This window comes from Microtus ochrogaster, chromosome 16, assembly GCF_000317375.1.
Source record: "Microtus ochrogaster isolate Prairie Vole_2 chromosome 16, MicOch1.0, whole genome shotgun sequence".
In the NCBI taxonomy this organism is placed as follows: Eukaryota; Metazoa; Chordata; class Mammalia; order Rodentia; family Cricetidae; genus Microtus; species Microtus ochrogaster.
Genome location: NC_022018.1, coordinates 31474135 through 31484345, shown reverse-complemented (window position 1 = coordinate 31484345; position 10211 = coordinate 31474135). Strand labels below are relative to the sequence as shown.

The 10211-nt window shown below is 45.0% G+C and overlaps 1 protein-coding gene across 6 annotated transcripts in view; it reads right to left on the bottom strand.

The window, feature by feature from the left end:
* Kiaa0319 (KIAA0319 ortholog) overlaps positions 1-9505 on the bottom strand; it is a 53946-nt gene extending 44441 nt beyond the window's left edge. For 4 of the 6 annotated variants that reach the window (XM_005354979.3, XM_026783029.1, XM_026783030.1 and 1 more), the window contains exon 1: positions 9355-9505. The gene's annotated coding sequence lies outside the window, so the exon portion shown is untranslated. Of the gene's footprint in view, positions 1-8095; positions 8146-9354 lie in introns of all 6 variants that reach the window. The other 2 variants (XM_026783026.1, XM_026783028.1) reach the window with 1 other exon arrangement.
* Between the last annotated feature and the right edge of the window lie 706 nt (positions 9506-10211).

The following is a 10211-nucleotide window of genomic DNA, read 5'->3' as shown; positions in this document are numbered from 1 at the left end:
TACCCATGCAGTAGTATGTGCAGGGGCATGGGTCGAAGCTACCCATGCAGTAGTATGTGCAGGGGCATGGGTCGAAGCTACCCATGCAGTAGTATGTGCAGGGCCATGGGTCATAACCACCCATGCAGTAGTATGTGCAGGAGTTAAGCGCACTTGCTGCCCTTGCAGAGGACCTGGGTTGGGCTTCCAGCCCCCACATGGTGACTCACAACCACTGGAAACTTCAGTTCCCTCCCTTCCCCTCTTCCCTTTCTTTCTTCATCTCTTCTTTCCTCCTCTATTCCTCCTCCCTCTCTCAATTCCTTTTTCTTTATTATGTTATTGTTGCTGCTTATTAATGGGTTGTAAAATGTTCAAGTTTCCATAAAATCATAGTAGACAGAGTGAATAATAGTTGCTTTGTTAAAATTTCAAATACATTAAAGCCAAAACCTTTTAACCATTTACTAATTAATTTTTTAAAGTGGCAGACACAGTCTGGATGCTGAAATCATCCATCTGATCACTACCAAATGCTCCCTTACAGAATGCAATGCTAATCCAAGCCCGCAAGTGACAGAAGCAGGATGATCACAAGTTCAAGACCAGCCTGGACTACAAGAAACTCTGTTTCAAAAGAGACACAGCCTAAGTGCTGGAGAGAAGGCTCAGGTGATCTACAGGTTCTGCCGATGTGCAGAGTGGAAGGTAGGAGCTGAGGACAAAGTCCAGGGAGACTCAGCAAACAGAAGGAACAGGATTGCCATTACCTAATGTCAGAAATAGTTCAAGAGAAATGTACCAAAACTGCTGTGCAGGACACTGTGGGGAGCCTGATCAACCCGAGACTTTCTCAGAGGCCTGGATGGAAGGACAAAGGGAAATTTATTTCTGTGTCCGTGTCCAGAAACAGACTTGGCAAGGGCCACCTGAGGCTGGAGCCAGTGCCTTGGAGGTGTCAATGGTGTCAAAGCTGCAGCTTCTGGGGAGCCGACTCTTCCCCCTGTGCTGTGATTATCGCCCCAAAGACAGCTGTGACTGAGGTACTCTGTGTTCTCTTTGCCATCATTGTGTGATTTAGCTCTCTACTGAGAGTGGCCATTTCCCTCCTGCTAACAGTATATGAGAGGCCCTACTTCTTAACAAACTTGCTTGGCAGATGACACAGTTTGTACAAGGCCTCCCAACCCCAGATTTTATATTCTCTATCGCCTGTCTTCTCCCTCTCTCTTATCTCCTGGCACCTCCCCATCAGGACACTGTCACTGAAGAACGACCTACTAGTCCAGGTAAGAGCACAGAGAGAGACTAGGGACAAACTAGGTTCATCCTCAGAGAGGTGGAATTCAAGATGACAAGCCTGCTGAAGACCACTAGGAAAGAGAAGGAAAGGAGGGGAAAGTGCCTGAGCAATGAACTGGAGAAGAAGGGAAAGGAAATGTGTGATCTATCATCAAAACAGCATGTCTGGGGCTGGAGAGATAGTTCAGTGGTTAAGAGCCTTGGCTGCTCTTCCAGAGGACCTGGGGGGCTGGGGAGAGGGGAGAGCGAGGAAGTGGGGGAGGGCGGGCGGGGGAAGCAACATACAAGGTGTCTTCTGATCCTGAGAGTGTCCCACTTTGCTGGCAGCAGAGGTTTACATCATAGACAGCAATTCCTGGCTGCTTCAGCAGGAGCCAAGCAGAGACAGCTCCAGTCTGACTGACCTACACACAAACCCTGCAGCCACAGAAATTCCTGCTGTTTCCAGAGCTGCCTGCTTCCTGAGCTTAAAATCCTGTTATGTGCTTCCTGGGCCAATGACTAACAAGGGAGAGAAGGTTGGCAGTCGACTCCTAATGTAGGTCACCATTTGATTGAGAACACGGAGTCAACGGATCTTGAGCTCGATATTCAGACAGGCAAAACTGTTCACAGCTACTTTTTTTTTTTTTTTTTGGTTTTTCGAGACAGGGTTTCTCTGTGGCTTTGGAGCCTGTCCTGGAACTAGCTCTGTAGACCAGGCTGGTCTCGAACTCACAGAGATCCGCCTGCCTCTGCCTCCCGAGTGCTGGGATTAAAGGCGTGCGCCACCATTGCCCGGCCACAGCTACTTTAAAAGGTCACCTGTCACCTGGGCTGCAGCTGTGGAAGCTGCTCTCCTCCCAGGTAGGAAGGTCCCCGGTCCTTCCCAATGACAGGTCACAGCAATTGGAGTCTTACTCTTTCTTCAATTGTTTCCTAAAGACAGCTCTACTGCTTTGTGCCGTCCATCCCGCCAAAACAGACAGGGAGACTTAAACCCAAGCTTCTTCAACTATGGGTCTCAACTACAAATGAATGTCACAAAATGTATGGAGACGGCCAAAAATTTCTGAACACTTAATAACCAGACTGTTATCAAAAATCAAACACCTGATTCTAAGATGAGCCTGACAGTGTTATCTGGGTTGTATCGTGTGGCTTCACCGAAGCCTTCATTCTGCACACACAACTCACAACTTTGTACTGCACTCTTGTTCACACCACATATCCTCAGTGGATGCTACCTGAAACACCTCGGCCCAGATTAGAGGCCACTCTGTGCTATGAATCACAGTGCCCTGGCTGTACAAAGTTCTCTGCTCTTACAGAAACAGAATGGCATGGTTACAGAAAATAAAGGCTCTTTTAGTATTAGCCTGCGGTCACCTTCAACTTGTAGGCATCAGATGAGTGCATCTTGGGGCTCTGTGGGAAATGCACTTGTTGAGCAAGCAGGAGGACAAGTTTGGATCTCTGGAACCCACAGAAAAACTAGGCATGGTGGCAAATTCCTAACACCCAGCATTGGGGTGGGGAGGCAGGAGGATCTCATTAGCTGATCTGTATAGTCAAAACATCAAGCTCCAGGCTCAGTGAGAGACCTTGCTCAGGAAAATAAGATGTTTGGGAGCTGGAGAGATGGCTTAGTAGTTAAGAGTGCATGCTGTTCTATCAGGATAGAACTCTGGTTCCAGCACCCACACTGTGTGGATCACAAATGCCTGTGAGTCGAGCTCCCGGGATCCAAAGCCACCTTCTGGCAGCAGTAATGTCCCTTAATCCAGCTCCAGAATCTGCTCTATCTGAGGTGGCTGCAGCTACAGAGAGGTGCAGAGCAAAGATCTGACGGCTGCCAGTCAAGGGGCAAAGCCATCCACCCTCACAGTAACAGCTTGGATCATTTAAAGGGAGAACAAGGTGCCAGTGAGATAGTTCAGGGGTAAAGATGCTCCATGCATTAGCCTGGGGATAGTACGGGGGTTAAAGTGTTGGATGCATTAGCCCAGGGACCCGAGTTCTATCCTGGAACCCACCCCACAAAACTGTCTGCTGACCTCCGCACGCATTCTGTGGCTCAGTCTTCCACAAACACACATTACACATTCATACAATAACAAGTTCATTTTAAATAAAATAAAACACAAAAACACTGAGATGTTTATAAGCAAGATCCAACACAAAATTATCATACTTTACCAGTAAATTTTATAGGACAGTTACTTTCTGTATTAGTCAGGGTTCTCTCGAAGAACAGATGTGATAGAGTGGGGGAGTGTGTCCTGTGTGTTTGTGTGTGTGTGTGTGTGTGTGTAAAGGGAATTTACTAGAATGGCTTACAGGCTTTGATCTAGTTAGTCCAACAATGACTGTGTACCAACACAAGATCCAAGTATCTAGGAGTTTTTTAGTCTGTGGGGCTGGATGTCTGAGCTGGTCTTCAGTATAGACTGGAGTCCCAAAGAAGCAGGTGCTAGAGCCAGTGGAAGAATGGATTGCCCATGAAAGAGAAAGCAAGCAGGCTAAGAGCACAAGCTTCCTTCTTCCGTGTCCTTTATATGGGCTGCCAGCTGAAGATGTAGCCCAGATTAAAGGTGGATCTTCCCATTTCAAAAGATCTAGACTAAAGGTCTATCTTCCCACTTCAAAAGTGCTGGATTAAAAATAGGTCTTTCCACTTTTATGAAAAAAATCCCTCACTAGTAGACACACTGCACACTGCAATGGAAACTTGATTTGAGTATAGAATTGTTGTGGAATATTTGTTTAAGATGTGTTACATTTGGTTATGCTGTGAAAAAATTGCTTAAGGATGTGTTAAGATGTGTTGCATTCTTTTATGTTGATTTCTTTAATTCTATAAAACTGTGTTATTTTGCCTGTCTAAAACACCTGATTGTTCTAATAAAGAGCTGAGCAGACAATAACAAGTCAGGAGAGAGAAATAGCGGGTCTGCTAGGCAGAGAGAATAGGAGGAGGAGGAGGAGCAAGAAAAGGAGGAGAGGAGGGTGCCAGGAGCCAGTCACCCAGCCACACAATCAGTCAGAGTAAGAAGAAAAGAAAGTATATAGACTAGAGGAAGGTAAAAGCCCAGAGGCAAAGGGTAAACAGCATAATTTAACTTAAGAAAAGTTGGCTAGAAACAAGCCAAGCTAAGTTCGGGCATTCATAAGTAAGAATAAATCTCTGTGTATTTATTTGGGAAGGTGGCATGCCTCCAAAGAGAAAGAGTAAAAGAAAAAAAACAAAAGCAACTACATAGAATTACAAGACTGTCATAAATTCAAACAAATGTGTGATGTGTTAAGTATTTTTAGCTATTTTTGTAATAATTTATTCCACAGCAATATCAAACTAATAGAGCAGGCACGTGGGTAGACTCTGACTGACACTGTGAATTACTATGAAAGACTCATAAACATCACTGCACCCTAAGAAGGGTCATGAGTTCTATTGCTAGGAACTGGGGGCAGGAAGAAGAGCCATAGACTTCAGGGTTGAAAGCAAATAGAGCACTGCCAAAGGACGCTCAATACGAGGCCTTTGCTTTGGGGGCTCAGGAAAGAACTGATTTAGAATATCTCCACACTAAATGCAGCACAGTGCTGATAGTAAGTATTTTTACAGGGCTGTGGAGATAGTTTAGGAGTTAAGAGTGCTTGCTGTAGCCGGGCGGTGGTGGCGCACGCCTGTAATCCCAGCACTCGGGAGGCAGGGGCAGGCAGATCTTTGTGAGTTCGAGGCCAGCCTGGTCTACCAAGGGAGTTCCAGGACAGGCTCCAAAGCTACAGAGAAACCCTGTCTCGAAAAACCAAAAAAAAAAAAAGAGTGCTTGCTGTTCTGTCAGATTGGTTCCCAGCATCTACTCTGGGCAGCTCACAGCCACAGGTAACCACAGCTCCAGGGGATCTAATGTCCTCTTCTGGTCTCTCAGAGCACCCACAAATGTATACACACACACACACACACACACAGTAATTAAAATAATTAAAATAGCATACTATATACAGTATGCTATACTGTACTATACATTTGTTAAGAGATAAAAACTTGTTTGTATTACAAACAAAAATAGGCACACATATGAGATGATGGACAAATTAATTAAATGGATTGTGAAATCACTATGTATGTGTGTGCATCATATAACACATTGTATGTATATTGAATTTTGAATTTTTAATATTTTCACTTACTTTTATGGAGTGTATGTATATGTGGGTAGGTTTATGCATTCCATGGTCCATGTGTTAAAGTCAAAGAATAACTTCAGGGAACCAGTTCTCATTTAGCCATGAAAGCCCCAGAGCTCAGACTCAGATTGTCAAGTTTGTCAATTACCTGCTAAGCCATCTCCCTGGTCCTGGTGGTAGGCTTTTGTTGTTGGGTGGTTTTTGTTGCTATTTTTTGTTTGTTTGTTTTGTTTTGTAGATTTCTTTTTTGGTCAGGGTGTCAAGCAGCCCAGATGAATTTCAAATTTACTATGTAGCCAAGGATGACCTGGAATTTCAGTTCCTTCTGCCTCCCTCTTCCAAGTGCTGGAATCACAGACATGTGAATCAATCATGTACAATTTTCATTAGTCAACTGTACTTCAACAAAGCTAATGGGAAAATGTAGTGCAAGGGTCAAACACCTCTGAGGATTGGTAGAAAACAAAATTTCCCCAGTCTATTGCACTCTAAGCAGGTGCACACTCTGAATTTGGATCCTTCGAGAATGCATTTGGAACTTACATGTATTTGAAGACGAGTAATGGAAAGGGCAGAGCTCTAATGGCTGGGATTCATGTTACGTGGTTTTCTGACACAGGGTCTATGTAGTCTTGGCTGTCGTGTAAAATAGATTTTTCGAGAAAATAGAACAATAGCCTACCAGTTATTTCATGCCTATTAAAGCAAATCTCCTTTCTTGAAGTATTAAATGTAATCAACCGGGTATTAAATTGTCATGCATTTAGATTAAATCTGTTATATTTATTTTTTACAAAGATATTACAAGAAAAGTTGTATGAATTTTCTGATGTTTTTAAAGGAACTTGAGTCTATACATCAGAAAAACTTTTGACCACATTAAAATAATTCTACTTCTAGTGCCACATTATTTTGAAGAATTTTTTTTTCCTGAACACTTTTTATCTCAAAAATAACCCTTATTGGACCGGAGAGGTGGCTCAGTGCCTAGGAGGACTTGCTGCTTTTGCAGAGAGCTCCAGTTTGGATCCCAACATTCCCATCAGGCAGCTCACAACCACCTGTAACTCCAGCTCCAAAGGACCCTGCACTCTCTCTGGCCTCTGTGGGTACCAAACACATGTACATAGTCACGTAGTACAGTCTTTAAATATTTAAAAAAAGAAATTTTATTTGGTTTGGTTGTTTATTTCTTTTTGAGACAGGATCTCAATAGACGAAAGCAGCCCTGAACTTGAGAGATGACTCATCCTCCCCGAACACAGAGATTAAACTGGGTGTGGTGTGGTGGCTCAGGCCTTTAATCCCAGCACTCGAAGCATGCAGATCTCTTGAGTTTGAGGTCAGCCTGGTCTACAGAACAAGTTCCAGGACAGACAGAGCTACACAGATAAACCCTGTCTCCAAACAAATCAAAACAAAAACAAAAAACGAAACGGGGTATTAAAAATTATTTGTGAGCCAGGCGGTGGTAGCGCACGCCTTTAATCCCAGCACTCGGGAAGCAGAGGCAGGCGGATCTCTGTGAGTTCGAGACCAACCTGGTCTACAGAGCTAGTTCCAGGACAGGCTCCAAAAGCCACAGAGAAACCCTGTCTAGAAAAACCAAAAAAAAAAAAAAATTATTTGTGTACACGTTATTTTATTAATTTTTTAAATGGACTTCTAAATTCAGATCCCAGCCCATATGTCAGGAAGCTCACAACTTCCTGGAACCCTGACTCTAGCAGTTCAAGTTCCATGTGTGGCAGACACACACAAAGAAGATAAAAATGCTGACTAAAAAAAAAAACAATGTGTTTACAAGCTAGGCTCCACCTCTTGAGTTTGAGCATACTCGTAGCTCAGCTGGCGAGAGTCCTATCATCTTATTTTAATTCTTATAGAAATCCCACTGTTTCTATATTTTACAGAAGAGGAAGCTCGGGCTTAGAGGTTATAGAGTTTCTGTACTGTCAGGTTGCCACTAACAGCTGAGCCACAGTCCTACGCAGGCCATCTTCCTCATCAGGCTGTCTATGTCCCTCAACTCTAGCCCCCAAAACAGACATCCCTTCTTCTCCAGATTTGTTTAAAAAGAATGATTAGCTGTTTCCTGATGCGGTCAGGTAAGACAGTCAGGTGCTCATGGTGTTAAGTCAAGAAAAAAAAACCCTGTAAACATGTGCATTCTTTTAGAACTTACAGGTGCTCTCCTTCAGTCCTCTAAACTGTAAGGGTGTTAGCTGATTACTTGTATGTTTCTGAAAGGGAGGGTGTGCCCTGTGTTGGCATTTTACACAGCAAAGATATCATGGTGTACCTGTTACCTCTGGTTCTAAAAGTTCCTGCTACATGTTTTTTATATCTTTTTCAAACTGCAGAGAATTTAGATTTCCCCCTGAGTTCTAAGTTTAGAACCGATCTGTTATCTCTACTTTGCCCCATCTGCTTTAGTAAAATCAGCTGGGTGGTGGTGGCGCACGCCTTTAATCTCAGCTCTCAGGAGGCAGAGACAGGCAAATCTCTGTGAGTTGGAGGCCAGCCTGGTCTACAAAATGGAGTTCCAGGACAACCAGAGCTACACAGAGAAACCCTGTCTCAAACAACAACAACAACAACAGAGAATAAGTAAAATCACGAGCACAGAATAAGAACTTACATGTGCCCTAACTTCAGTAGTCTCAATGAAGAATTCTCCCAGGCACCATGCTGCGTTTCAGGAATAAAGTAAGACACATGTCCACTTCAAAAGTTCGTGACTGGGGCTGGAGAGATGGCTCAGAGGTTAAGAGCGTTGCCTGCTCTTCCAAAGGTCCTGAGTTCAATTCCCAGCAACCACATGGTGGCTCACAACCATCTGTAATGGAGTCTTCTGGCTTGCAGGCAGACACACGAACAGAATATTGTATACATAATAAATGATAAAATATTTTTAAAAAAAGTTCGTGACTTTCCTAGGAAATGTGATCTGTAAGTCTTTCCTATTATTAACAAAAATATCACTCAACCTTTCTGTTCAAGCAGTGGAAACATATCAACATTTAACCCACAAACGAAAATGATCAGGAAAACCAGCAGTAAACATGAGCATGGATATGGTCGCACTGCTTTCTCCCTTCATGCAGTTATGAGAACAAACGGCGCTGAGAATGATGGCTAACGATTGCAGCTGTGTGCTCCCGGTAACTCTGCGCCGTTCCTTGGAGCGAATTCAAAGAGCAGGGAGAAAGCTTTGAAACACCATGAAGCTTCAGGTGACAATAGGAGAGGCAATAAATGAATGCAGTTGGCGAATGGTGGCAAGGACCACGTCAAGAGCACTGAACCGAATTTAAAGGTAACAATTCTGAAGAACTGTCTAATGTCTAAGGTATTTGATTTGAAAGACTGGAAAGACTGCCAAGTCATGCGACTCTCCAGGACTGCTTTTCCTGGGTGTCCGGAGGAACCCTCGGAAGTCCGCCTCTTGGTTGTTTTCACCAGCATCACCCACCGGCTTTGCTGCCTTCCCTTGCTGACACTTGGCCAGCTGGGTTGGGAGATGGGATTCTGCACCTGAGGTGGCTCTGGGGACACTAAAGCTGGGCACTGCTGGCTCCTGGCTGACTGGAGCTTCACTCACCACCCCACTGCCCAGTCTCACTAACACATTCACACCCTGCATCCCTAGGCAGAGGTAACACAGAATCCTAACTAGACCCTGGCTAGAAATTAGGGGATTTAGAGTCAAGATTGGAAACCTCTTATTACTGCACGGAGCAGATACGGAATGCATTTAGCAAATAACAGTACTGAATGAACTTTAAAAAACCGATTCTTGGGTTTGAGACTCCTTAGAGACCCAAGTCTCCCTGACTCCACCCTGCTGAGAACCCATCAATCAAAACAGGAACGCCCATGGCAGAGTGCGGTTCTTACCTCCATCCCCAGCAATCTTCAGGCTCCGCGATGAGCCTCACCGCCCAGCAGTTGATGTCCAGTAGAGACACCTGCGAAGCACACCTGCAGGCGACACCTGCCTGCCCCTGCGCCTGCTTGGACGCTGGTGATTCAGCGCCTTTCCGCCTCCCGGGTTACCAGGGCGACGCACACGCACGCGCACGCGCACACACGCCCCTAGGGATGGCCTGTACTGCAGCCCGCATTACTAAGCACAGGGACTTCTGTGTTTCTTTCCCTACTCCGGTCCCCCTCCCCACCTCTTCCCGGTCATGGTTCCTAAATGTTGAGGGGTTGGACAAGTCTTCCAGGAAAATGCTCCGTCCGGGCAACACGCAACTGCCTAGCGCAGACTCCTCCAAGTCAAGTCACCCGGCTATTCAAGCCTTGTTTTCTACCTAGCCTTTGAGAGTTCCGCCCAGCCTCAATGTAACTTATTTTCCTGGTTTTGAGTACTGCGTTCAGGCCAAGGATGGAAACCTGAGCCCACGTCGACACAGACCAATTGTGTATTTTGCAAGGTTAAAAGGATACCGGGTGCATTTTGAGACATGTGTCCTCTAGTGAGAATCTGAGCCAGAGAAAACGGGTGGAGCACTATTCCTTTTATTTTAATACTCTAATAAGGACATCAAAATATCTAGGTACTAGTAAGGAGGAGCAGAAGGGGTGGGTGGATTATGCCTTACACTTTCCATCATCGTGGTTTAAAGACAGAGCTGCACACCGGGGAGTGGGGGGGTGGCGGGGTGGGGGGGGAAGGAGAGGTCCTAAAACCAACCAAACGCTGGGCGCCAAGTGTAGACGTAAGTCACAAACGATGCCACAGCAGTTTG